We start from the raw sequence: 26,625 nt of genomic DNA, 5'->3' as shown, positions 1-26,625 counted from the left end.
GGGTTGGTGGATACCTATATATATATTGGACTTACATTTGTCAGGACAGAATCACGACTTTAAATGAATACTAATGTTGCTCTATGGCTGCTGGATGTGGAAAGTCAATTGTGTGCAACTAAGACACTAATAATACTGTATGTCCCATTTGTGTTGCTGTGTCCGAGTGGACAAAGTAGTCAATTAATGCAGCTTTAAGGCTATCAGTCACCTTACAGGGAACAGCTTTATATACAAATCCTCTGGTCAAAATAACTCTCTGTGCATTACTAATGAAGATATTATCAGAGTGAACTGTTTTTCTTTCAGTTTCTTTATATACTTATATATTTTATTACTTAATACTGTTTAGAAGTATTTTTTTTCTTTATTTCATAGTTAACAAAGCTTTCAACAGAGACAACTGCTTTGATCATACAGAGGTTCAGAGTTTCAAGAAGAAAACTTGTGTTGCGTAAATTGCATACGTTATTCTAAAAAGAATGATTCAAATGATCATTATGGGGGAAAAAAGTCAAATTCCAAATCTCCATGTCTGACACAATTCAATAAAGCCATCTATATTTAGGCTCACTAGATGTGCTGCTTCACCTTTAATCTCCTCCCATTGATAATCTGGAGTGAAGCATGTGTTGGATTCTCTCTGCAGTCAGATGAAGCATATGGCTCCAGCATCTGTGGGCTGATTTATGTCCAAGATATCCCTGCTTGTGCTGCTATACAGCAGGACTAAAGCCCTCACTGACAAAACCTGATTTAACCACTGCCCATATGTTCTCAATGGACTCCTGCCTTCAGGTCACCAACTGTTCACACATTAATCCACTTTAATCGTTACTTTGAAGTAAAAGTGCTCCATGCCGATAGATGTGTCATGTGACCGAACCATAGACGATAGATAACAAGACGCAGTCACCGTGACATCACCCATTGCTTTGTTGCAGTGTTGAAGCCTCGAGTTTGTCCTTTTGGCCGTGGTCATCTTGGTTTTTGCAACCTGAAATGACACGAGAGGGTTCAATACGATCGAACACTGAGTAAGACATTATTAAGTGACCAAAATTACACAAGCATAAAATGAGTTTCTGGATTTTATAACTCAATAGACAACACGTAGGAAATACCTAAAATTATCATAAAGTACTGCCTTACCTTGGGATGAATTTGCAAGTCATCCAGCCACAAGCAATTAATAGCATGAAGACATTAACATACAAGCATGGTTGGATTAGAGCCTGATGCTGAGCCGCTTTTGACCCTTCACCTGCCACCCTGTGTACACATGTGTAGACTGTTGCCTCCGAGTTCTTCTTTAGTATAGTGCACACAGCGGATTAAACATGGCAGCGTCATTCGAGCCTGGCTCTATGTGTCAAATAGTTTGTCATTATCCAAGCACAAATGTATTAAAGAATATGCACCCATCAATAGTTCACTGAAATAGTTCAGGTGTTAGAACTGCATTTTGACACTATATTGCAAGACTTGCTTCAGTTGATTGTTTTTATTCAATTGTGCAAATTCCCTTAACAAATTTGGATTTTATCAAATAATTGACAGCAAGACCGTTAGGACCCTGGGCGTCTGGGTTTTAAGCCCACAGCGTCCCTGAATCCAAGGCCAGCAAAATACACAACCAACAAGTGACTAACTATGGCACCGCAATTGTATAATATTGTTTCGTAAAATGTTAATGTGATTAATATTCTTTATGTTTGTGCAGTTTTATTTGTGCATATATTGCATGAATGTGTGTTCTCTATATAAAACAGAAATAAAATGCTGTGGACCTGAGGAAAGTGCATTTACGAAAGTACTGTACGTAAAGGTGCTACTGTATATTGATTGGGAGCATTTTGACTGCCTACCAATGGCTCTCAACCCGGCTCTAACAGGCTAACAGTGCAAACCATTTCTATGGTGCAATCTAAGTGCTGACAGAGCTAACAGTGTGTACCTGAGGAGGAGCCGGAGGATGGACGGCGTTGTCTGCTGTAACACCGTATGAGAGCAGTGCAGAGCTGCAGCCAAGGGCCAGCCAGTGCGGCACACTCACATGCACGAACGGCCCGGCTACGTAAACAAAGCACAGAGAAGTTCGGATGAACAAAACACACACTCACTTCATTCTCTGCTCAGGTAGACATCACTCATCTTCACATAGCAAAAGTCGTTTGCTGCAATATTAATGCGATGAACATCAAATAGAGAACCTTTAAGTACAATTTTGAGTTACTTGTATCGTATTTCCATTTTCTGCTACTTTATACTTCACGGAAATATGATACGTTTTACTGCACTGCATTTAACAGACAACTTTAGATCAAAATGTAAAAATATAATCAACTAAATGTATTCTTGTTTAGACTGACTTTAGATAAGACTTTTAGGGTAACTTCGCAGGAACGCAATTATAATCAGCTCTATACTTAACCAGCGTAATATTAAAGTAAAGGACACATTAGTGGAGCAGTAATTATAATAAAATAATATAACGCACATTCTTATGAAATGGGCCACACTGCATAATGAGTACTTTTACTTTTGATGCCAATAACTTTGTACCTTTACTGAAGTGTATTTTGAATGCACGACTTGAAAAGAATATTCCTACACTGTGGTAGTACCACTTTCACTCAAGGACTGAAGTGTTTCTTCCACTTCTGCACAGTGGCTGCTGGTCCTGGAACTCCAGTCCAGGTTTTGTGGTGGATTTGAATGGCAAGGCTCTGCAGCAGCATCCCCACACGTAGCCAGCCACGCACGCTGTCCGAGAGGCTGCTATAAAGTTACACCATTAAAGTAAACAAAAACATTTATAGATAGATTATCCCAATTGCCAGATCGGAACGCACTTGATATAGACTTAGCCGTGCCCATGCAAGTATTTCACAAAGATATGCATGATGTAATGTCTTATATATAACGTCGCTATACTCGCTGTAAATGTTGGCTATTGGCATTTTACTCTCAAAGAAAAAGTGCGAGGGAATTGGGTGTGCGTGAGCCCGGTTGTTCAATCTGTAGTGCACACGTTAACGTTGAGGGGGGGGGGGGGGGGACTGAGGCAGCGTGGTCCCTTTTTTAAGAAAAAGAAAAAGTGAACTTCCTGTTTCGGGGTGGTCCACAGTCTGTGGAGAAAGGGAGGGAGGGAGGAGGAGAAGGAGAAGGGGGGTGCATTCCCGCATTGGCTGTGTGCAACCAACTCCAGGGGCTTTGAGGGACTCCACAGCCCGAACATGGGGTTCTATTTTGTCACCGTTTGCGCAAACGTGACTCTGAAGTAAAGCGCCATGGAACAGCACTTGTGAAACGGGATAAAGTATCGGTTTCTGTGAAGAATTCAGTGCTCTCCATCCGAGCGCGTCTTGCCAGAAAGTCGGGAGAAAAAGAGAGAAGAAGAAGAAGAAGAAGAAGAAGAAGGGAGGCTTTACTGGAAGCTCACACTCTCGCAGTCCTTGGACACTCTGAGCTCTTCCAAGGACTCTGGGGAATCAAGTCCAAAAAAGTTTCCATGCTGAATGTTCCTGCGTTAACCTGAGGTAAGCATCTGGTGATTCAGATTCGCTTTTTGGAAATCATGGGCGACCTTTGGTAAATTGCTAATTAAGAATTTGTTCGTGGTTGGAACGCTGTGTGTCATTTTTCGCCACTATTGAAATCACTGTCGGACTTTCTGAAAGTGGGGAAAAAACGTGCAGTTTTGTTGTGAGTGAAGGTTTAGTGCGTTCTGTTTGGGCTTTATCTCCTGATGTGACTTTTACTTTCTGGGAGCGTTGACTTCAATTCATTAGGCTGGTTTACACCTCCTGTGCCCTGCAAAGTTCAGTCATTGAGTTGCATAACATCTCTACTGACCTTTCCAAATGTGTTCACTGTGATACGCCCGGTTTTTGTGGCTCATCATCAAGTAGCGTTGGCCCTGTCTTTTCTGTCAATTGTGGATATGTGGAGAATATGCAGATTTTTAGACATCAAAAAAATTTAACATTTTTCTGCCTTTAATATGTTTATTTCTCGGTTGAAGTGCCTATTTTGGTGGTCTGACTACGAGCACAGTTTAAAAATCATCTGGCTCAGGCCAGGGTCACATGGCCACCACAAGAACAGCTGTTTCTTGTAACCTGAAATACTTGAGGTGCCAATATCTTTTCCAAATGGGAGTGTTCTGTCAGGACACCCACAAAACAACACCGCCTCTGAGCGCTGTGTGCGGCTTCAGGAGGCAGCGAGCTCCTGTACACGTCGAAATGTCCTGTACATTTGCGCTGCTGCACATTTTTTGTTCTTTCTTTTGGCTAAAATAAACATGCATCGAACCCTCCCAAAATCCACGTCTAATCTGAGATAGATTATTGAACGTAATCTAATTAGCTGTAGAAGAAGTGACTGTAGCTGCTAATGTGGGAAGATTAGGCCGCTGGTCTTCATGTAGTGGCCCTGGACTGAAGAGCGTCAACACTGGACTCAATAGGACAGCCAAACACTTATTTATTCCAAAGTGACAGTGAGAAGTGCTGAGCACACAAACTCACATCCTCCCTAAACAGTATTTGCACAGACACACTCACATACACATAGAGAGAGTGTATTTGTAAGCCACAAAAGGGTCTTTAGTAGATCTCCAACAACATGGGAGGGAGAGACAATGATTTATTTGCACGTTATTAAGTGAAGTTGTGGATTACGTACTTACTAATAATTATCTATCGTTGTAATTCATGAGACTGGACAAGAGAGTGTAGAGGTCAGAGGTTATGATGTTTTGTGAAACTTCCGTTTCCGTATGTTGAGAAGTGGAAAACAAGCGTGTAAGTACCTTTTTTTAAGATGTTTCGTTTGATTACAGGAAAACAGAAAATATAATCACGTAAACGGCGTGGGTTCAGCTTTTTACAGAGGAGAACTCGGGGCCCTTCTCAAGGTTGAGACACGGTAGGGGGGGGGGGTGGGGGGTTCGAAGGAGGAAAGTGCACTTGTCCTTTGGCCACGTGTGAAAAGCTCTGCAGGGGAGCTTCCTCACCCTCCCTGGTCTTTATCAAGTGTGTTAAGGCCAAAAGGCTCCTTAATGGGAATGCTCTTAAACAAATAGACCATACAGGAAGCGACTGTCCTCCTATCCAGTCACAGGGGAGGACTGATGTGGTTTATCACCGCCATATCAGAGCGCTGATAAGTCTCTATCAGCCTGAATACAATTGAATGTAGTGGGACGAATTCCTTCTCTCATTAGGACAGTATAAACAGAGGTAGGTGGAGGACGGTGTGTTTAATCTGTACACTTAAAGGGACAGTTCACCTCTTACCTGTAGAGCTATTTATCAATCTGGATTATTTTGGTGTGAGTTGCCTCGTTTATTTCAGCGGTCGAGTGACATGTAGTCCCGTTATATTGAAGAGAAGGCAGACATCTCTACGGCTGATATCTCCGAAACTCCCCTTTAGCAACATTTAAAGCAGGGGCAGCTGGAGCGATGACAGTTGTTCATAAGGACACGCATGGTCTGGAATTAAAAAAATATCTCAACATGGACTCCTTGTAGATCTCCCTGGCGTGAATGATGTTTTTTAATCGAGCCGCTGGTTCTCTGATACATTGGTACCCAGAGAGGCAGGCAGCAACAAGTGGCATGTTTTTGTCCAGATTCCATTTTGGTCCGCTCAGCAAGAAACATGAGTCACGTGATGCCTGCAATCCCCCCCCCACACACATATCCTCCGCCTCCTTTTCCCCAACACCCTCCCACCTTCCAGTGAGAGGGAGGTGAGGGAGGAGGGGGGAGGGAGAGAGCGGGGCAGAAAGACCACCCTCACTGGGATCACAGCCCCTCAATCAGACCCTTTCACACCCTGTGAACCTGAAACAATCAGGGTTTAATAGCAGCTGTCTGTCTGTGCCGGCCCCGGCTAAAACCATGTAGGCTCACAGCGCGGAGCCGATCGGCTTCGGTCGCTGAGAGAACGGAGTAGACAGGCCTGGGGGATGCTCCAAAGGACACATAAGCAAAGGAGACACACACAACCAAACACTCTTTCTCTGTCTGTATCCCCCTGCTACTCTTTTCTCTCCTCATCTTCTAGTTTTCCTCCCGCACTTCAAGGCTCATTTGGAGACGGTGCGTCCCCCTCACATCGCCGGTGTCAGGGTCTGGTATTTGAAGGTTATTTTGGTTCATCGGATAGAATTTGTGTTGCTTTCAAACTGCTGCAAGGGTTCATTCACCTTGTGTGTCGTCATTCACGGACGTTGTTCGTTGAGACCAGAGTGAATTGTGTTCGGTTGGTTTTGGTTATCATTGAGCCTAACTTTGTTCCGTGGGAGCCACAGTTATTATTCAAGTCAGCGGTCTGAAAATCCCTCTTCCCGGAAATATATCATTGAACACATCTATCATGCTGAAATGAGAATGAATGACACCAGAGGGCAAAGGCATTAGACACGTTAGAAAGCTTGACTCACATTAGCCAAAGGGCACACATATTAGAAAGAGGAAACGTTGCAGTGATGTGAAATATTCAGAAAATCATAGTTCATGGTCTCTTAGAGCTTTCCCGCCCATTAGAAGACGTATCAGACTAATTGATCTCCAGAGACGATCAGTTCAAAACAATGGAGAAATGAGAGGTTGGCTGTATTAGATGTCATTACTTTATAGGATGGATGATGCAAAGTTTAAACCTCACATTCACTGCTAATGTCGTTTGTTCTGGAAAAGCAGGGTCCCAGAACTTTCCACTATTTTCTGGCATTTTTTAGATGAAACAATCAATTAAAACCCAAAACATAAACAGATGAATCGATAATGGAAATAATGGTTCAAGTGTTTCAGTTAGTTGTAAGTGTGCGGTGCCAAAAGGCTCGTCCTTTGAGAATTTTCAACAATAAGGGCGTCCCATAAAACAACCCTGTTGCCAGAGGGAACGTTGATGTTGGATGATTCGGCAAAAACCTTGGATGACGTTCAATGACAACTGCGGCAGGGTCAGGGAAAGATGCTGGTAATGGTTTGGAATAAAAGCACAAACTCAAGTCTTCTCAACGAAGGTCAGACACTCTACATTTCCACCCAACACCCCGACCATAACCCTTAATGGTTATGTACTACTGATTTGTAACAGCAAATACGTTTTGGTAGTAATATAACGCTGGCCAGATCATATTTTGTATCAACAAAGATACTGAACATATCAGCAAATTGTTCACTGACAATGATTTCATTTGATTGTTTACTCTTGCAGACAGTGCATCATCTGCGTATTGGAACGAAAGCCTGAGTTAACCTTTTTATGTTTTTTATGTTTAGGCACTAGCAGCACTTGAGGGAAAGATCAGAAAAAAACATGATCTTTCCTGAACCTTTAATCGGCCCTAAACTTTTTGTTGCCCTAAAATTCATTCAGGATGCAAACTTCGGTCTCCGAACCTGAACACCCCCCTGTGAATTGAGAGGCATAACAAACGTAGCCCTTCCCTCGATCGATCGAACATTGCACCGGAACTTCATCCAAGCAGCAAAATGTATTGGTTGCAGGGTTGCTGATCTCCACACCCTTCCGTTCCTCCTCGGTACATAAAGGGACCCCTGCTTCCTGGGTTGCCGCCACCGAACTTTGCCAAAGGATGTAAATCCTGATCTGCAGAATTCCTACAATACTGGGCTTCGCATGGGGTTGGGAGCACCACAAGCAACGAAACAAGAGTTGACGTCTTGATCCTTGGGCTGACTAACCAGTCGTCCTGGTCCCTAATGTGGGAATACTCACTGCTCTAGTGCTCTAAGACGAGACATGAAATGTCAAGTCACATGTGGCAAGAGCGATGCTGCTTGCATTTTTCAGTAAATGCAGTGTTTGTTGCCTGACGGAATATGTGTGTGTGTGATACAGATTTAAGCATCACCGCTGACAGTAACAGGCGGAGTCGTTCCCTTTTCCCATCGTCCCCCCTGCTTCTTTGAATGAGGGTGGCGGTTTTTGATAAATGTTTGTGTGTGTGTGTGTGTGTCAAAGCAGTTAGGCATGCTTACTGTTAACTATCATCTCATGTGGTCGATATTAGCAATCAAACTAGTGCTAATAGGATCCAGGTGAGATTTTTAATTGCTCTCACATGCACCAACAACCCACACTGGTACTTACTCATTTTCTCGCTGTTACTTTGAGATCGGTTTGCAACAATGGGCATGTGGTTGGGTTTTTTCTTTGAGAGTTGGTGGTCTGCTGTGGATGACAAAGGCGAAACATTAGCAGCATCTGTGGAGGAGGCAGAGAAAAAAAAAAACATCCTGTGATTTCTTTTTTCCCCCCCAGTTATTTCATAAAAGTCTATTTAAGCCTTTTAAGTAATAACCGGCTCAATTAGTTGCTTCCAGATGTGTGTTTGTGCGCATACGATTCTGTACCTGTATGTGTGAGTGTCCTTGGCCGCGTGTGCATTTTCAATGTGTGTGTTCTCAGCCGCTGATGACTCACAGTTGCACTGTCCTAAATGGGAAGAGGGGGCGGTGTTTGTTATTTCACCAGGTTGCCATAGCCACGGTGCATTCGGGTGCTGCCATCATCAGAGTAATTACAACACAAGAGACACTCACCCTCCTCACTGCCTGCGTCTCTCTCTGACGTCCACCAATGAGACCCGTGTCTCCACTTTGCTGCCAGAAAGCCAAGCAGGCTCATCCAGAGAGTTTTGATGAGTTCAACACAAAACAACAAAAAACCATCTGGGTGAAACAACTGCTCCAGATTTACAAGGGCTTTCTGTTTTCTTTCTTCCCTCTCCAACAAACCTGCAATCCCTCATTTTAACTTTAAGTGGAGAGGTGTAGATTACTCCTCCTTAGAAGTTTCTATGTAAAAGTCACTACATTTTCCAAGCCATATTATGTGATAAACTATTGCATTTTACTGCTGGAATAATGATTTCCGACTTCCATGAAGTAATAGACAGAGAGCGAGAGAGAGAGAGAGAGAGAGAGAGAGAGAGAGAGAGAGAGAGAGAGAGAGAGAGAAAGAGAGAGAGAGAGCAGGAAGGAGACGCTAAGTAGAGAAAGAGTGCAGAGGCATATCCATGTTGCGTGTGTTTGTGATGAGCCTTCTGGACAACAACTCTGTTGTCTGAGATGAGATAACTTCAGAAGATCGTTGGCTCGATAGATTATCTCGGGCACCTCGCAATCCCACACACTCGTCTTAATGTACACACCAAGCGTGAAGACATTAATCTATAAAGCAGCGCGGACATTTGTGATCACTCATGCGGTGGTATGCAGCACGTTTAGATGTCAGATATGCACAAAGATGCAGCTGCACATGAGGGGCCGACCGCTTCTTGATATTTCATTTAATACATCATTATTTGACGCACCAGTTATTTTTAAATAAAACGAAGGACATCTCAATGTGTTCCAAGTTTATAGTTCCAAAAAATTTCAAACAATGGATGACCAAAACCACTTTGGCTTCGTACTGCATGCCCATGAGAAAGGAATAGTGTGGTCAGCTTCTCTCTCTCTTTGCATGTTTTCTTCTCCTCTTTCTGTTACTTCTCTTTCAAAGTTTCACGTTCTGTATAAATCGCCCTCCTCATTCCCATTCTCTCTCTCCTCCTCCTCCTGCTGCTCGGCCCCTTTCGTCTTTTTCTATTCCTGTTCCCCGGCGCTGTAAGTAAGTGACAGTTGTGAGAAGCTACATTGGCTTGCCGATGCCACGTTAACTAGATCAGATGCCATAACAGGAAGTCGGTCCTCACGCATGGACGTAGTGCAGTGACACACGCACATGACTACGACCACTGCAAGCCAAATGCAGGCCGAGCCGTCACTGATACACTGACATGAATCTGCTGTGGGTCAAAGGTAGCTGCACTCGGTCAAAACAGCCTCATATTTACTACAACAGATTCGACGTGACATTCGGTCCACAGAGCGCTTTGATCAGACTTCAGGCTGCGTGTAGAAAGTCACAGGCTCTCACTGATGACTCGAGAGGAAACTCTCTTCATTTAAACACCTTCATTTAAATTCACAAGTGACATCTGCTGATTGTTTTCGTAGCCGAAACGATGATAAATCCTCCGTCAAAGAGAAGCATCTGCGACCGGAGCGATCTCACTCAGGCCGAAGAGCTCTGCAGCATGTGATTTAAGAAAAGTGATGTGCTGTGCTTGTTTTGTTGGTTTTGTGACAGCCTAAACTGAAGCAAACTGACTGGATGTTTTCCTCTGTAGCATCAATCAAATATTGTTTACAGTTATGTTCCCTGTGGTCCGGTGCCATGAAACGTAAATGGAAACTAGCAGTCTAACTTTGTGCTAAAGCTGTTACTGAGAAAATAATTCCCTTCAGGAAACAATAAACTATTGGAAGGTGTAATTAACTTTGTTTCAACAAAGCTTTGCAGTCGTCTCCTTTACAGTAGAAGAAGAATCCCGTATGGAGATCACACAGTAACGCAGAAAAATACAGTTCCTGTCCGTTTGCTGCATATTTGCAAACTTAATCAAGCCTTTAGAAAAATACTATTACTGGCACACGTTGAGAAAGAGCTTTCCATTTTCATTAACAGCGGAATTTGTCGGAGAGGAAAGAAGGGCAAAAGAGAGTATAGGGTGAACGGAAGAAACATTTCATAGTGAGTGTGGAGGAGAGAGAGAGAGAGAGAGAGAGAGAGAGAGAGAGAGAGAGAGAGAGAGAGAGAGAGAGAGAGAGAGAGATGCAGATTGTTTTAAATCCGCAGCGAGTCAGCCTCTCAAATTTATGCCCATGGGCTGCTTCTTGGGTGGGCTGCAGGGAGGGCAGTGCGCTAGCTGGAGCAGGGGAAAGTTGCCGACTCCAGACTGCTCGCCTTGCTCTGAAGCTTGGCTTTTCCTGCTGGAACACATTTACAACTCAACCGTCCTGACTGGCTGGCTGACTGACTGACTGCCTGGCCCTGCCTGACTTAACTAAACGGACTGACTTTTTCTGCTGCTTATTGAGCAACCCCCCTTTTCTTGTGCTTCAGATGGTTTATCCTATTTTAATGACGCCGTAATGGGGTTTTTAGCCCTGGCAATGTTGTTGGAAGCTAAAACACAAGTTTTCATGAGCAGTCTTTTAACTTATTTCATAATTCACCCTTCATATCAAGTTAAAATAAATTCCGTGCGTCAACTGATTTCCTTCAAGAAGCAGTTTTGTACTCCAGAAACATGTCTCTCGAGAACTTGGATCAGATAAGATAATTCTGTCTCTTCTGTATTTCATGCTAGCAATGACTGTTTGTTTTTCTCAGCATGAGAAAGATCCGGGCCCACATCTAGTCCTCGGATAGATCCCCTCACGGATAGGATGAAGGAGAGTAGTTCACTCAACAACCAGCAGTGTAGAGATTCAGGGCTGGATAGAAGCTGCTCGTCGTGATGTCAGCTCAACATTACATAAAAAGTCAAATGCAGAAAGAATCCCGTGGTAGTAACGGATTGTCTAACTCGGTGAAACAACTTGTTGCCCGAAACAATCTAAACCAGTTTGAGTTCTCCCTCTCATTGTGTCGCACTGAACCGCTGAAAGGCCTGCTCGGTGCCGAGTTTCTCCAACTTTTGAAAACGGGGAGGTTTTCTGCGCCTTAGTAACAGCGCAGACCTGAATACACAGCGAGGGGATGACATCAGCAGCATGTAAATCAGCCTCGCAGCCGAGCAATAATCTAAACTTCAAATTCAGAGGCTGCTTGGTTCGGCTCGCGACCATAACGTGCTGACGCACACGGACGCACATGTCCGTGCATGCATACACACTACAGCGATAAGAGGCCAGAAGGAAGTCCACAATTAGTTGCTTTATTATGAGCAGGGATCATTTATCTTCTGATTTGAATGTGTGTTAAAGCTTTGATCAACAAAATGTCTGTGTCTAAAAAAAAAACAGTCAAACACACATTATCCTTTAAGTTAAACTCTTCTTTAGAACAGAAAAGAAATGCACGTGGGTGTGTTTTTTCTTCCCAGTGGTCTCGGTTCATTCCAGCCTGTGTGTCTGGCCGCTTTGTGAGCTAATTCGCTCTGAAGGTATTATGGTTATTGGAAGGCTTGTAAACCATTAAGTCTTTATTTACAAGAGAAAGAAAAGAGGGTCTGGGTAACTACGTGGGGGCGAGCTAGGTCTTGGTACGGGCGCTGACCCCACTGTAAGTGATCAGAACAACTGAATTTCAGGACATCTGGTCCTATTTGCAGCAGACTGCAGACCACTCCTCAATTACATAATTGTGCTCATTAATTACATGAGGCGGGCCTTCATTTCCTGGTAGCCAATAACTAACGAAAAAGAAAGCCAGTAAAGAAGGGCCGTAAGACGCACATGATTATAGTGTGTGTGTGGTGAAACATGAAACATGGCCTCCCATGTATAAGTGCAGCCCAAGGTTAAAAAGCCACAAAGTACATTGTTGAGTGTCTGTGAACATCCACGGAGCTCGTGTAAATCTTCACCTTGTACGCTGGAGTCAAATTTCATGGCGAAGCGGGAGTGAAGCGACTTGGCAACACAGCTGTTAGTTAAACACTTGTTCTTGATGTTAAATCAGCTTGTTGTTTTTTCAGCATTAGTAGCCGCTGTTGTTGGCCACACACAAAGCTCCCTGCAGGTCATTCCTCCTGCAGAAATGGCTCCCCGACGTGTTGTGGCTGGATGCAGGTGTGATGGCTGTGGTGGGTTTCACACCGTGACTATGTGCTACTGCTATTTCAGGGTAATGGTTATGTTTGCATCAACGTTTCAGCATGATTTAAAAAAAATAACCCATGACCCTAAATTTTCCAAATGCCCAAATCTCAATTTTGAATTGAGCAAAATTTAGGTCAATAACGCCGAAAACATACCAGAGCAGCTTTGAAGTGCATAGCATTGAAGTGCATAGCATAGCATAGAAGTGCATAGCATTGAAGTGCATAGCATTGAAGTGCATAGCATAGCATAGAAGTGCATAGCATTGAAGTGCATAGCATAGAAGTGCATAGCATAGCATAGAAGTGCATAGCATTGAAGTGCATAGCATTGAAGTGCATAGCATAGCATAGAAGTGCATAGCATTGAAGTGCATAGCATAGCATAGAAGTGCATAGCATTGAAGTGCATAGCATAGCATAGAAGTGCATAGCATTGAAGTGCATAGCATAGCATAGAAGTGCATAGCATTGAAGTGCATGGCAGCTGGCCTGTGGCCAGCTGCCATGCACCGTCTATGAAAAGCTGCGGCGGACGCTACGAGCTCAGCCAGCGGCGTTGGTTTTGATTCTGCAGCGAAGAACGGCCGAACTAAAGTTTGGGATAGTTTATCTTTTAGAGGCGAAGTGCGGCCACAGAGCACTCGCAGCTGAGCAGTAAACGGAGTCCGGTGACTCCTGTGACATGCTGACTGTTACACATAATGTATTCCCGCCTGAAACACATGAACACATCTCCTGGCCGCAGAAGGATGAGCTGCATTTAGCTGCTGCCTGTTGTGTTTTTTGCGTGAAAGGACAGATCCAAATTGGCCTTGAAGAGGTCCTTTCCTCAAGCAATTTTAGTGTACTGTAAGTGATGGGGACAAAATCCAAGGACTGTAACCCATTTTGTCTATAAGCTTTCCAAAAGAAAATGCATGTCAAAAATACCCACAGCTCAAGGTGACATCTTCAGATATCTTGTTTTGTTCGACGAAAAGTTCAAAATCCAAAGATGTTCAGTTTACTATCATGTACGACAAAGAAAAACATCAAGTACTCACATTGGAAAAGCCGGAAACTCCAAATGTTAAACATTTTTGCTTAAAAAATATGACTTAAGCAATTATTTTATTATCAAAATAGTTTTATATTTATTTTCAGTCGATCAGCGAATCGAATAATCAACTACTCAATGCGTCTCCAAACAAGGATGCGAAAACGGTGTCAGCTCTGTGGTTCCCATTCCGTGAACTGACCTGCTGCTGCACTCAGCATGAAACAAATGTTGGAATGACAATGCGTCTGTCGCAGCTGTTGTTTTTTCAGGTCCAGAGCTGTTGTCCTCTCCTCCTCCTCCTCCTCCTCCTCCTCCTCCTCCTCCTCCTCCTCCTCCTCATGTCGTCATCACTGTCCTCATGCCAGCGGGTGCAGAGCGGGATCCGCCTGTAGGACAGGAGCTCACACAGTAACGCACCTGCTAGCAGAAGTTTGAGAAGAGCGTGGGACAACGGAAGAGTAACTGGCGGGGGGAGAGATACATTCTTTCTGTGGGTGTTGGAGAGAGACAGAGAGAGGGCAGCGTACAGTGAAAGGAAGAGGCTGTGAGACTGAGTCTCTTGGTCTTTGGACTGCGGGGAGGATCGAGGTACCACGCTGGGCATTTATGCCGGGGCTTATGGGACCAGACTCGACTGAATACACAGAGGGTCAACAGGGATCCACGCTCACTTTTCTTTTCACACAGAGTACGACGCTGTGCGTTCAAACTGTGATAGACCGGCGACCTGAGCAGGCTGGTTCTCTGCCTTTCGCCCAGTGCATGCTGGGAAATGCTCCAACAGGATGAATAGATGAGAAATGCTGCCAGGCTGTGTGGTTTCATTATATATAATATCCCATTGGCTGTGTCGTTCAGTCATTCACTACTCCCTTCTCACTATACAGGGAGATCAATGCAGAGGACTATATAGTGAGCTCATCGGCAAGATTAATAAACACTTTTGGACTCCTCTGCTCATTTTCTCTGAGCCGATAATCACGTCGCACAAGTAAAACATGCCAGAACAATGTCGGCCGATCAACTATCTATAACATAATACGGTCATTTTATTGTAATAAATACATATTTTATGCTATTTTTTGAGTTGCCTCTTAGCGAAATGCTCTCAGTGAATTTGAGTGCAGTAAATGTTGGTTAACAGTGATGCTGCTGCTATGTCTAGGGCTTTTATTGTGAAAGGTAAGAACAGGAGTTAAACGCTGCCATTGTCAATATATGGGTAATAAGCGTATTTTCAAATTTAATACAAAAGTATTTTTCTGTTATGATGCTCTGCTTACATTAAATATAATATTTTTGCGCAAAATATTTCTATTTGATCATTTTATATTTTTACAAATTGGAGATTCAATAAATGGTTTAGTCAATCGATGGAGAATTGATTGGTAACTATTTGGTGATTGATTAATTGTCAGTCAACATTTTCTGTTGATTGGACAAACAAGACATTTGAAAACAAGACGTCACCGCGGGCTCTAGGAACTTATGTTGAGCGTTGCTTTCTATTTTCACTCTATACTCAATAGACTCACTAATGTATTCAACATAAAGTATTCTGTGAGTCAATTGATCATTTAAATAATCGTTCGTTCGTCAAAAACTGACACCACCCATTGTCAGAAAAATTACCAAACTTCACAAATCAAAATGGACCTTCTTGATCAATTATTACTATTTTGTTGTTTAATTTGTTTAATGCTCTTTGCTGAAGCAACTGAACTTGTAGTAAATGACTGTGGAGTACACGATTGCATGCCTTTTGGGCACGGTCACACATGCGAATGCAGGCGAGCGACGATCACCTGCCGAGGCGTCATTAGCTGACTGGAGGCAGTGCCAGGTGGGGTCGACCACACACACAAGTCTACTATCGGCTGAGTCTGTGACTTCGCCGGTCAAAGTTCACGCGATTGGAAGATGTAAATCTGCTTTGCCACAAGGAAGCGAATGTTTTTATTCACTCCAATAGAATAGAAGTGAACAGGAAGCGGGTATTCGCTTACGTTAATTCTGCATATGACCGTGCCCTAATGGAGATCTCTCTGGACACATAAGCCTAAAAAAAGCAATACCCAAACCATATCTCACTTCAGTTTCTTCTGAATGTGCTGACTCCGCAGCAGGTTGTGAGATTCTTGGACGTTCCCGACTGCAGATTGTTTCTGCAGCAGTTAGACCCCCTTTGTCCATCACCCTGTTCCCGTTATTTCCATTCAGGCCGAGTCGGGCAGTTGCTCTGCTGTGGCACATTTATTGGCCCTTATTAGCTAGCACCTGTAGGCCATTAAAGGCCCTGCTTTGCTGACTGACTGACAGATTCATACTGTCTTTTGAGTTCTCGGTGTGGTGAGAAGAACACTTCATTTGGGATATGAACGGAAATTTGTTAAGCTGTTAGGGAACAATCGCTGGATGTTCAAAGTTTCAAACACTGAAACCCACGGGATCCCATTCAAAGGGGTTATTTATCGACTCGTCTTCCCGTGCAGCTGTGGAGCAGAAATGTGGTGAGCGCTTGTGCACGTTAATGTGTCTGTGCGAATGTTAAGTGTTGTGTGCATGTGCTCGGGCGTATACAGTGGGCGAAGGGTCCCAGATGTGGATGTTGTGCAAGGAGTGAAGTTATTGGTGATTATCTGAACTTCTGGGTCCAAGCTCGTTTCCAGTACTGTACTTAGATGGGTGCAAACAAATCACTGCAGATCGATGTGAAATTTAAAGCGTCACTCAAGCTGATATAGTGGTAAATATAGAATTTAGAACAGTAGAGAAGAGTCCACGAACTGACTAAGAAATATCAAGCAACTGGTCCTAGCCAATAAATAGTTTCGCTCACAAACCTGTCAGGTGGGTTCTGTTAGCTTTGGACTGAGCCATGCTAGTTGTGTGCCCTTGTTTCCAGTCTGTGTGCTTAGGTTAGGTAGTCTGCTGCTGCTGCTGCTGGTAGCGTTTACTGAAGGTCCTACAGACATGAGAGTTGCATCATTCTTCTCATCGAACTCTGCAAGAAAGCGTAAAGTAAAAACAAAACCTTCACACCTAACCTGCTTGGTTCGGTTAAGACAAACTCAAGCCCGTTAGCCCGGTTATTAGGTTTGTTTGGGGTGGCGTGAAAGCTGTCAATCGGACCCTGGTGCGGACTAAACAAACGAAACTTCTTCTTTTTTTTAAGTCCATAAAAAAGTGTGTGACAGCAATAAGCCCCAAAATCATCTAGATCTACCCGTTAGTCATTATTCATGACATTTGCAGTTGACTCATAAACTTGATGATACAGGATGACAACCGCCAAAACTGTCCAAACAACTGTCAGTCTGTATAACTTCATGTTTACCCTCCTGGCTCGCTTTTAAAAAGTCAGTGGGAATAGAAACCGGACCAGAACTAAATACAAACATGTATCTTTTTTCCCCCTTGATCTGGATCAAATGAACTGAACGGCAGGTTTGAAACTTTCTATAATATCCAAAGTCAGTTTTCAAGTCCAAAACTGGAGTTTTAACTCCAGTAAAGAAACAAACATCATTGTTTTCCATTATCCTTAACTTAAGGGATCCAAAGGTTTTTTAGATGACACAGTGATGATGGGACACACAAAATCAAATGATCACAAAACTTTTCCTCCAAGCCTCCTTCCTCAACACCTCAATGTTTCCGTTCCCATCTCAAGTGATGCTTTGATCAGCACCGAGGCTGACGTCACGGGTCTCTGACCCACATGTCGGATGCATTTCTCCCCCATTCTTTTGTGCATCTGCATCTTTTTCATAATATCATCAGAACTTTAAGTAACTTGAGAAGCTCGAACAAATCATTGTGTAACTACAAATAAACTGATCAGCAAGTGATCAGATCCCCTCACGTGTAGTTCCAGTTGGTGGTGAGTTGAGTCTTTGTGGTTGCTCTCCCCCCTCCCTCCCTCCCTCCCTCCCTCCCCTCATCTTGTGTGTCCCAGCTCACACTCCAGCTTCCTGTGGGATAGAGCCGAGCCTCGGGGCAGAAGGATGTCTGTTTCCAGCCAGCGAGCTCTGTCACACATGCTCCAGCTTGTCAGGCTGAGTGTGTGTGAGGGTGATTGGGTGTCACAGTCAGCGTGTGCATGTACCCCCGTTTGTCTCTGGCTGTCTCTTTGTGCAAGTGTGTGCGTGTGTTTCGATGGTCAGAGATAAGGGTGTTTTCTCTCTGTGGGTTGAAGTGATCGTCTAGGACATGATAATAAAAAAACTCGCCTTAGCAGGAGTTCACTGTGGTCCAGGTTCATCTCGGGTTGTCTTAACACCAATTTGTTTCATTGCAGGGACGCGCCTGTAAAACATGTGCTGTCTCTTGTTGGAATGGAAAATAAATAGTATGTACCATACTCTCCGGGCTATAGAGCGCACCGGTATATAGGCCGCACCAGCTGATTTTTAAAAGGAAAAAAGAATTTGAACATAGATAAGCCGCACTGGTCTATAAGCCGCAGGTGTCCCCGTTGAACAGCAAGATGATTTTAACAGTACTAAAGTTGTCTTCTTCTATGAACATCATAACATGTCGCTAGCTTCTAAGCTAATTTTAACATTACGGCCAATGGGGAAATGCTAACCGCGATTAGCATTAGCGAATACAGTGAATATAACATATATTCGTACATCTTTTCATGCAGACATACTTACAGACTAAGCTCTCTCAAGGCTACCAAACTGAAGAAGTAAAACGAAGTAGCGTGTCTTCTCATTAGAATCTAAAAGCAACGAGGCAATAGCTTGTTGCTCGTAGCTGTAGCTTCTGAATACCGTAGCTGCAACAACAGGACTCAGGACAGCAGTTATATTGCAAACCAAGATGATTGATTTCTCTCACTCAAAAACACAAACACAAAAACACGCAATAACTGTCGTTGAACAGCAAGATGCTTTTAACAGTACCGGTACTAAAGTTGTCTTCTTCTCTGAACATCATAACATGTCGCTAGCTTCTAAGCTAATTTTAACATTACGGCCAATGGGGAAACGCTAACCGCGATTAGCATTCGCGAATATGGTGAATATAATATATATTCGTACATCTTTTCATGCAGACATACTTACAGACTAAGGTCTCTCAAGGCTACCAAACTGAAGAAGTAAAACGAAGCAGCGTGTCTTCTCATTAGAATCTAAAAGCAACGAGGCAATAACTTGTTGCTCGTAGCTCATCTTGGTTTGCAATATAACTCTGCTGTCCGTAGTCTGCATTTGGGTCCTTGAACACACCACATCATGTACCGGTACCTTCATGGCTGAATAACAACGAATGGCTGAGATAAAGCAGACTATCATCATACCAGCCATTGTAAACACAATTATACATGAACTAAGATCATATCTGGAAGATTTGCCACAATTGTGAAAAAGCTGATCTTCTAATGCAGCGTGTCGACGTTGCTCATAGCTCTGAATAGCATTTACAGCTAACTAGCTTAGCCAGTTGCTGCTAGCACAACAGCTATTCAGAGCTATGAGCAACAACAGTTACCGGTATTGCCTCATTGCTTTTCGTTTGGTAGCCGTGAGAGTCTGTAATGCAAGTATGTCTGCATGAAAAGATGTACAAAGATATATTATATATTCGCTAATGCTAATCGCGGTTAGCATTTCCCCATTGGCCGTAATGTTAAAATTAGCTTAGAAGCTAGCGAATCGGACATGTGCTTTTAAAAGCATCTTGCTGTTCAACCTTTTTTGTTAACAGTCCTAGTGAGAGGTAGGTCAAAGGTACTTCATCCATATTGTAGCGACCCTGTCAGTAACAGCTGGTAGCAGAGGGGTTGCTGGTAGCAACTGTTCTGTGTCGGGAGCTCGTAAATGTTGTGTTAGACTGGAACCGGAAGTTGCGGTTGTTGTTGTGGTGGAGAAAAGCTACAGAAAAATCCGTATATAAAGCGCACCGGACTATAAGCCGACTCCTCAAAGTGTGGGGTAAAAAGTAGCGGCTTATAGTCCGAAAAGTACGGTACACATGATACTTGCACACAATTAGTAATGGTGTTCATTGGCGTACAACTGTTAATCCACCAAACTGAGATAAACACAGGAAAGGTCTTCTAGGCGACTCGCCAAATTCAATTTTATATGATGAGATATTTAGTCTGTGGCTATGTGGATTGTATGTGCTTGTCAGAAAATAGTGCTACATGTGTAACAAAATTTCATAAAGGCCAAATTTATGTCTTCAAATAGTTAATTGTGTTCGTTCAACACTCCCAAACCCCCCAAAATGATTAATTTCCTCTCACATGAGACAACGAAAAACATGAAATTCGCACACTTTGAGATGCTGGAACTGGGGCATGTTTGCCATTTTTGCCTTAAAATCAATTATCAAAATAGCTTCATAGTTCCAGCTCTAATATTTACCAGGGCTGCCCCCTGTGAGTCGAATAATGTTGTTTGGGTCTGTAGATCTCTGCAGTCGATAAGTGGTTTTTCAGTGCTTTTTTTCATGCTGAATGTCTATCATCTCTCTGGTAAACAATTTAAAGATCTGCATGCGTGAGATTTTTTGTGGAGAAACTCCGTTTTACAGATCTGTCGATGAAATCAACTAATTGATTCATCATCAAAATCGCAGTGTCGTCAAGTGTTAGTCGATAATTTCTCTGATTTCAGCATTTGGTTTTCATTCTTTTAGCATAAACGTGAACCCGAAGGTAAATGGTTTTCATAAGAAGCCGTTAACATGGTGTTCTGTTCAAAAACGAGTCGGCACTTTAACAAAATGTCCTCAATCATAATTCGTGCACGCTGTTTTTTAAAACTCAGGAAACTAATTCTGTGGTTTCTCTTGAAACCAAGCTGTTCTATAATTTCACACAGTCAGCGTTTTGGCATGTTTATGTGGTTCCGCGTCATGCCTGATCACTCACAGGCAGCATGTTAGGAGACAGTCTGCGGTGAACAAACATCAACGGGATCTGTGTGTATTTCTGTGTGAGTAAAGCTGTGTGTCTTTAAGTTGAACGTTCACACACACACACACACACAGTGGCTTGCTTTACCTCAGCACTTCTTGCCCCGCTGGTTGGTCATCAGAGCAGACTGGTGGTGTGCCTGAGGTGTGTGGCTTACCACCATGTCATTGCCTGGAGGGCTCTTGCTGTCTGTTGTCACCTATGCACACAGACACACAGGTCAGCAGTTCATGTACAACATGTGTGACTTTAATGTGGAGTGAACCAAAGCAGCCTTTTTTTGTCCTTAAAATAACAGAAAACAAAACTTTACCATAACTTTAAATTTAAACAACTATTTGCTGTGTAAAGATATAGTGGAGTTCATTCCCTGCTCAGTCTACCTGAGCAGGGAATGAAGTCTCTCTCCCTCTGTGTGTGTGTGCGTGTGTGTGTGTGTGTGTGTGTGTGTGTGTGGTATAGTCCGAGCTTCTCTGTGCTTTGTTTATGCGTCTGTGCCGGCCGCATGGCTCATGTGGGCCTGCCCCATTGGCTGGCTGATAACTGATTGTTGACCGTTCTTCAAATCTTTGTTACTGTGACAACATTTAATTCAGACTTGAGTTGACATGTTAAAACAGCATGACATTTACATGAAAAGATGCATTTTCTTAAAGGGGCTTAGCTGCTACTTTTGGCATTTGTTCGGCACATTTGTAATAACGCCTCAACTTTAAAGGCTGTCACTGTCGGGATAGGACTGCCGGAATACGCTGGTTTTGTGACGTATGTAAGAACCGGAGTTGTTGGCGATGAGAATATGCTAAGTGTGTTCGTACCCTACATTAACACCCTCACCTTTCCTAATAGGACCCTTTAACACACCCACAGGTCAACAAGGGAGTTGTTTAACCTCAGCCAAGTGGGGTTTGGAAGTTGAGGGGAAGAGAAATTAGGCAGTAGAAGATAATTCACTGGTCCATCCTCTCCTCTCCGTAAACACATTGAAGAGCAAACGTTTTTAACTTGGAGTGTTACCGCCAGAGCCCTTCTGCTAACTGACCCGGAGCTCTGAAGAGCTGCACATAACAGGCGCCCACATTGGCTTTTGTGTGCAGGAGGGTCTTTACATAACCAAGCATATTGTCTAGCAACCAGTCGGCTACTGAAGGGCCTTGTAAATGGAGGAGGGGGTCTGCTTGAGTGGAGGCCAGCAGCCGGGTTGAGAGGCTAGCGGAGCTAAGCTAGATCATGACTAAAGGCGAGCTTGTTCGCCTGATAATGCCCTAAGGGTATATGCAACGAGCTCCAGCAGCAGCAAAGGGGCTAATAAAAACAAATCGGCTGTGGCAGTATACGTTTTAGTATAAATTAGGGGAAAATCCGGTTTTAAGATAAATTATTCCTCTTTGAACACAAAAATCTTCATTTTCTAAAGCCTCCTGAAAGCCTCAAGTCATACTTTTTTTTTCACAAAAAAAAGTCACATTTCTGCCAATGTAAATCATTTCCTACTTACCTAATGCCCCTCACTATGCTCCCTACCCCGTTACTCCACAAAGCCCGGCCTTCTTCACCCTGTTTTCAGTGTTTGGGTCCGGGCCAGAATTCCCTTGGAACTGCCCAGGATGTTGAGGTATATTTTTCCTCCCCGCGCCCAGCGATTCGTTTTTTCAAGATGTTTTCTTTTTGGCAGAAAAGACATTTTTGCATGTCTCTCTCATTGCACCGTCCAGATCACACCCGAAATACTTTGAATTTTTAAATAAATACTATATTGAGTCATTTTTATATGTTTTAGTGGTGGATCTTGTTAACAGGAAGGAAAGTTACATTATGGCAATTAAGTATGCATGTCTTGTTAAACTTTGGAAGAGTTTATCAGTGGCGATGACGCAAACTCTCACGATAAGATTCATTTCCATGAACCAGGTGTCACAGTATCATAAACGTATTCATCTCTGAGGATTTTGACTGACACCAACTGTCCTCAAACTGTTGCGACAGTCGTTTGTGTGGCAGCACAACAGGCTCTCGCTGGTAACTGTGATTTTGACACAGCGACTCATTATCAGCTCCACACTTCACCTTAGATCAGATGATAATGACCCATTTATCACCGACACTGACGCCCCTGTCATTCTTAACAGCTCCCTGCCAAGACAGAGGAAGCTTTTACTGCTGTTCCCGAGATGTCGCCATTGTCTACCAATACACAAAGACAAGGTGTCCCGATGGCCCCTGCGTGAGTCCCCGGACGGCCCCTAGTTGCACCACTGAGGGTTTTCTCGCTATTGTCACCCCGGCTGCAATCACGAGGCACGGCCTGAGTGTGGAGGCGCGGGTGGTGGGGAGAGGGGGGTTGGGTGCTTTGAAAAGATGTGTGAAATAGGAGTATGGGTATTAAGGGTCTTGGCTCTGCTGGGGGTCCATTGTGATGAAGGCTGAGCCCCCTACCGGCATCCATGATCTCCTCCATTGACACAGAAGCTCTGCTCCGCTCCCTGTGTGTGTTGTTTTTTTCTTGTCAACGTCTTTCTCACTTCTCCATCTCCCTCTCTCACTTTCTCTCACTCCCTTGTCCCCTCACCTCCCTCCATCAGCTCTCTTTTTGCTCTGAGCCAAAGAATTTGGAGAGTCCGCTCTCCTGTCTGAGTTAACTGGAATCCCACAGATGCGTTGAAAGGTGATCATGGCAGGTCGCTGTAGCTGTGTTTCACCGTTCAACTGCTACTTTATCCATACAATTAAGAAGCCCTGTAAGTCAAGACATATGACCACAAGTATGTGGACACCCCTGTCCTTAGTCAGGACTGTGGTTAGTATTCTAGCAACTCTGAAATGAACTCAAATCTTTCCAGCAGAGTCCTGCCCATCACCAACCAAACTCTCAACAAAATTATTATAAATTTTTTTTTTTAAAGAATAAATAATTCAAATTTAACTTTCACCCAACATTATGATTCATATTCTCATTCATATTCAGGGTGGTTTCACTGACAGGAAGGTTTGTCTTGCAGGAACGCAAGAGAGAGGCAACATACGCACAGTTACACACATGCACATCTGGAAGCTGCCCAGTTCAACCACAGTCTGATCTGCTGGCTACTGAGCAGCTCCACTGGAGCAGTTGGGGTTAAGGCTCTTGCTCAAGGGCACCTCAGTGCTTTTTCACTTCGCCCATCCAAATGTATCCTGCGGGTCCGTGGATTGAACCGGTCACAAGCTCACTTCTCTAACCTCTAAATGTTTTCACAAAGCCCCCTACCCTAGTAATTCCGGTGAAGAATATCACTGTAAATCTCTGTTATTGTTGTTGTATATTTTGTCTAGGAATTCCAGAATCAGACTTAAACAACTCCAAGACTTTAAAAGGTGTGTTATCAGAAGATATTAGACCTCCTCGTGTCACTAAACACCCCAAACAGCCTGACCTGTGACGGAGGACAGGACCTCTGTGTCCTTAGTGGTACCTTGAGTTAAGGGAAACCTTTTAATGTGCTGCTTATCAGTTAGTGGTAACAGTTAAGAAAACAGGTTTTCTTGTTTCAACACGCGAGGTCCATGTAGTGGTTGGTTTTCCGAGTTTGTTTTTGTGGAAGAACAACATATTAATTCCCATGTTTGCTCAAAATCTCACGTGGATCAAACATGCAGGTGCCCGCGTCCCTTTTGTCACAGAGTGTGTTTCATTTCTTCTCATCTATCTGTTCTCTCGGTTCTCCCCTCGAGGTGTTCGAGGTTGTGAGTGTGTCTCGGACGGATTGGGAATGTGTGTGTACATTCACCTATTTGCACAGCGTTATCCAGCTTGTGTGAGGCCAACAGGAGTCGAGCGATCGTCAATAGCAGAAGTCAATAAAAACCCGTCATCGACAAAGAGTGAACAAACAGCCGCGGTTTGTTCAGGATTTCCTAACAAACACTGCACGGAGACAGAGACAGAGAGAGAGACAGAGAGAGGGGGAGGCCGTGCGGACTTGACTCTCCCTGTATAACATCGGATCAAACGGGGAACTGTCTCACTCATCAGAGAGGAATTATTACAGTGACTGGATGCTGAACCAACCCGACTCATTAAAACTCAGGACTCACTACCTCCAAATTGTAAATCCATCCACTTCTGCAAACGTACTGTACATGACCACGAGGGTCAAGAGTTCACCGTGTCTTTCGGTTGATGGACCCAAGTTATTTGCTCTTAAATCCTGAAAAAAAAAATCAAGAGGTTGTCTGACCCTCCGATGTCCCTTGTAAACGTCTTCTGCTGGTTCAGACCAGTCAGGCTGGGACGAATGTGCACCTGCGGAAAGAAAATGAGGACTGTGGGACCTCGTAAAAAATAAATAAAAGGAAATCATTTGCTTTTACTCTTGGCACATGTGATTACTTCCTGTAATTTCCTTTGCTTCCTTATTTCAGTGACTATTGCACTTGCACCTCCCACGACAGTATGCTTTTGCTCTCACTTTTTCAAGGATATGAATGCACTTTGTAAAAAAAAAAAACGTTTCTCGTTAGGAGCACCTGCTAACAAGTCAATGTCTGAAATGTGAATGACAACAGTGTCCCTGGCTTGCACTGTCCCTCGGGATAAGCCACCACAATAGGAGCACAACACTTGAGCCCTTATGCAAACAAAGTGTTCTTGAATGAAGGAGGCATTTAAAAATGATCGCACTCCACAAACAGAATGCGACCCTCCTCTCTCTGTCCTGCTACCCCCCCCACACCTTCTCCCTAAACTCTCTCTGTTTGTCATTCTCGCCTTCTCTCTCTCTCTCTCTCTCTCTTAGTTCCCGCCTGTCCCCGTGCCTGTTAAACACATTTGGCCTGTGCTAAACCTGGAGTGACACATACTCCCTTCCTCTCGTCATCAAAGGGCTATATCTGTGTCCTTGTTTTCTCAGCGCTTTTGAGGGGCCGATCAGTGGACGAGTGGTAAGGGAAGAAGGTGCCGCAGTGCTGGATATAAATTGGAAAACGGGGAATGAGTGGCCAAACTGGGGAATGAGAGGGAAAGAATGAGGGGCGGCGGGGGGGGACTGAGATCGGAGGTGGAGAGTGGAGTGATTAAAATTCATCCCACGGTGCAAACAAAAGGAGGAATGAAAAAGCGGGAGAATGCAGCAGAGAAGAGAGAGTGAGTGTGTGTGTGTGTGTGTGTGGGGGGGGGGTTAAGAAAGATTTGGGGTGAAAAGAGATTGTAAGCCTCAGCAGATCCCTGAACAGCCCCCCTCCTCTAAATGACTGCCTTTGACTCACAGCACAATTATCCTCGGAGACAACGGAAAACAAGGGAAAGAGGAGGGGGGGGGGTGGAGAGGAGTAGGAGATAGATAGATGAAGAGCAAGAGGGAGAGAAGGAGAGAGAACATTAATTATTCGGCAGGCTTTTCCTCCCAAGGTTTGCAGAGGCAGGCTGAACAGGGGGTCAACAATTGACTCAATTACAAGACAAACTCTCCAAGGGCCCTACACCAGCACTCACTGTGGCCCCTGCAGCTCTCGGGCAGGCTGTTGATTTCTTTTTTTTCTCCTCTTCTTTTCTTTGCCGGTAAATGTTTGCCCCTCTTCAGGTGCCCCCGGCAGACGCAGGAACTCCAGCACTCGGCTAGACTTTAACCTTTTCAGCCCATGAATGATTCCCCTCACTCTCTCTCTCTCTCTCTCTCTCTCTCTCTTTCTCTCTCTCTCTCTATCTCTCTCTCTCTCTCTCTCTCTCTCTCTATCTCTCGCTCTCTCTCTCTATCTCTCTCTCTCTCTCTCTCTCTCTCTCTCTCTGTGAAGAGTTAGAGGGAGCGAGGGAGTGAAGAGGCAGAAGAAGGGATAGAAGCTTTCTCTTTGTCAGGCTTTATAGCTGGTAATGAATAAGAAACTCCTGGTGACCCAAGAGGACAGGTTTTTGGTTTTTTTCCTCCATCGCACAGGTCTTTTCTTATTTATTCTAGTCGGCCACGAGCA

General features: G+C 43.9%; 1 protein-coding gene across 1 annotated transcript in view; it reads left to right on the top strand.

Annotated features, from left to right (window-relative positions):
- The first annotated feature begins 3,272 nt into the window (after positions 1–3,272).
- The window catches only part of gli1 (GLI family zinc finger 1), a 46,270-nt gene continuing 22,917 nt past the window's right edge, over positions 3,273–26,625 (top strand). The window contains exon 1 of the mRNA XM_079296065.1: positions 3,273–3,542. The gene's annotated coding sequence lies outside the window, so the exon portion shown is untranslated. The remainder of the gene's footprint in view (positions 3,543–26,625) is intronic.

The sequence above is a fragment of the Melanostigma gelatinosum genome (genome assembly GCF_949748355.1).
Source record: "Melanostigma gelatinosum genome assembly, chromosome: 3".
NCBI classification, from domain to species: Eukaryota; Metazoa; Chordata; class Actinopteri; order Perciformes; family Zoarcidae; genus Melanostigma; species Melanostigma gelatinosum.
This window is presented reverse-complemented; position numbering and strand designations above follow the sequence as displayed.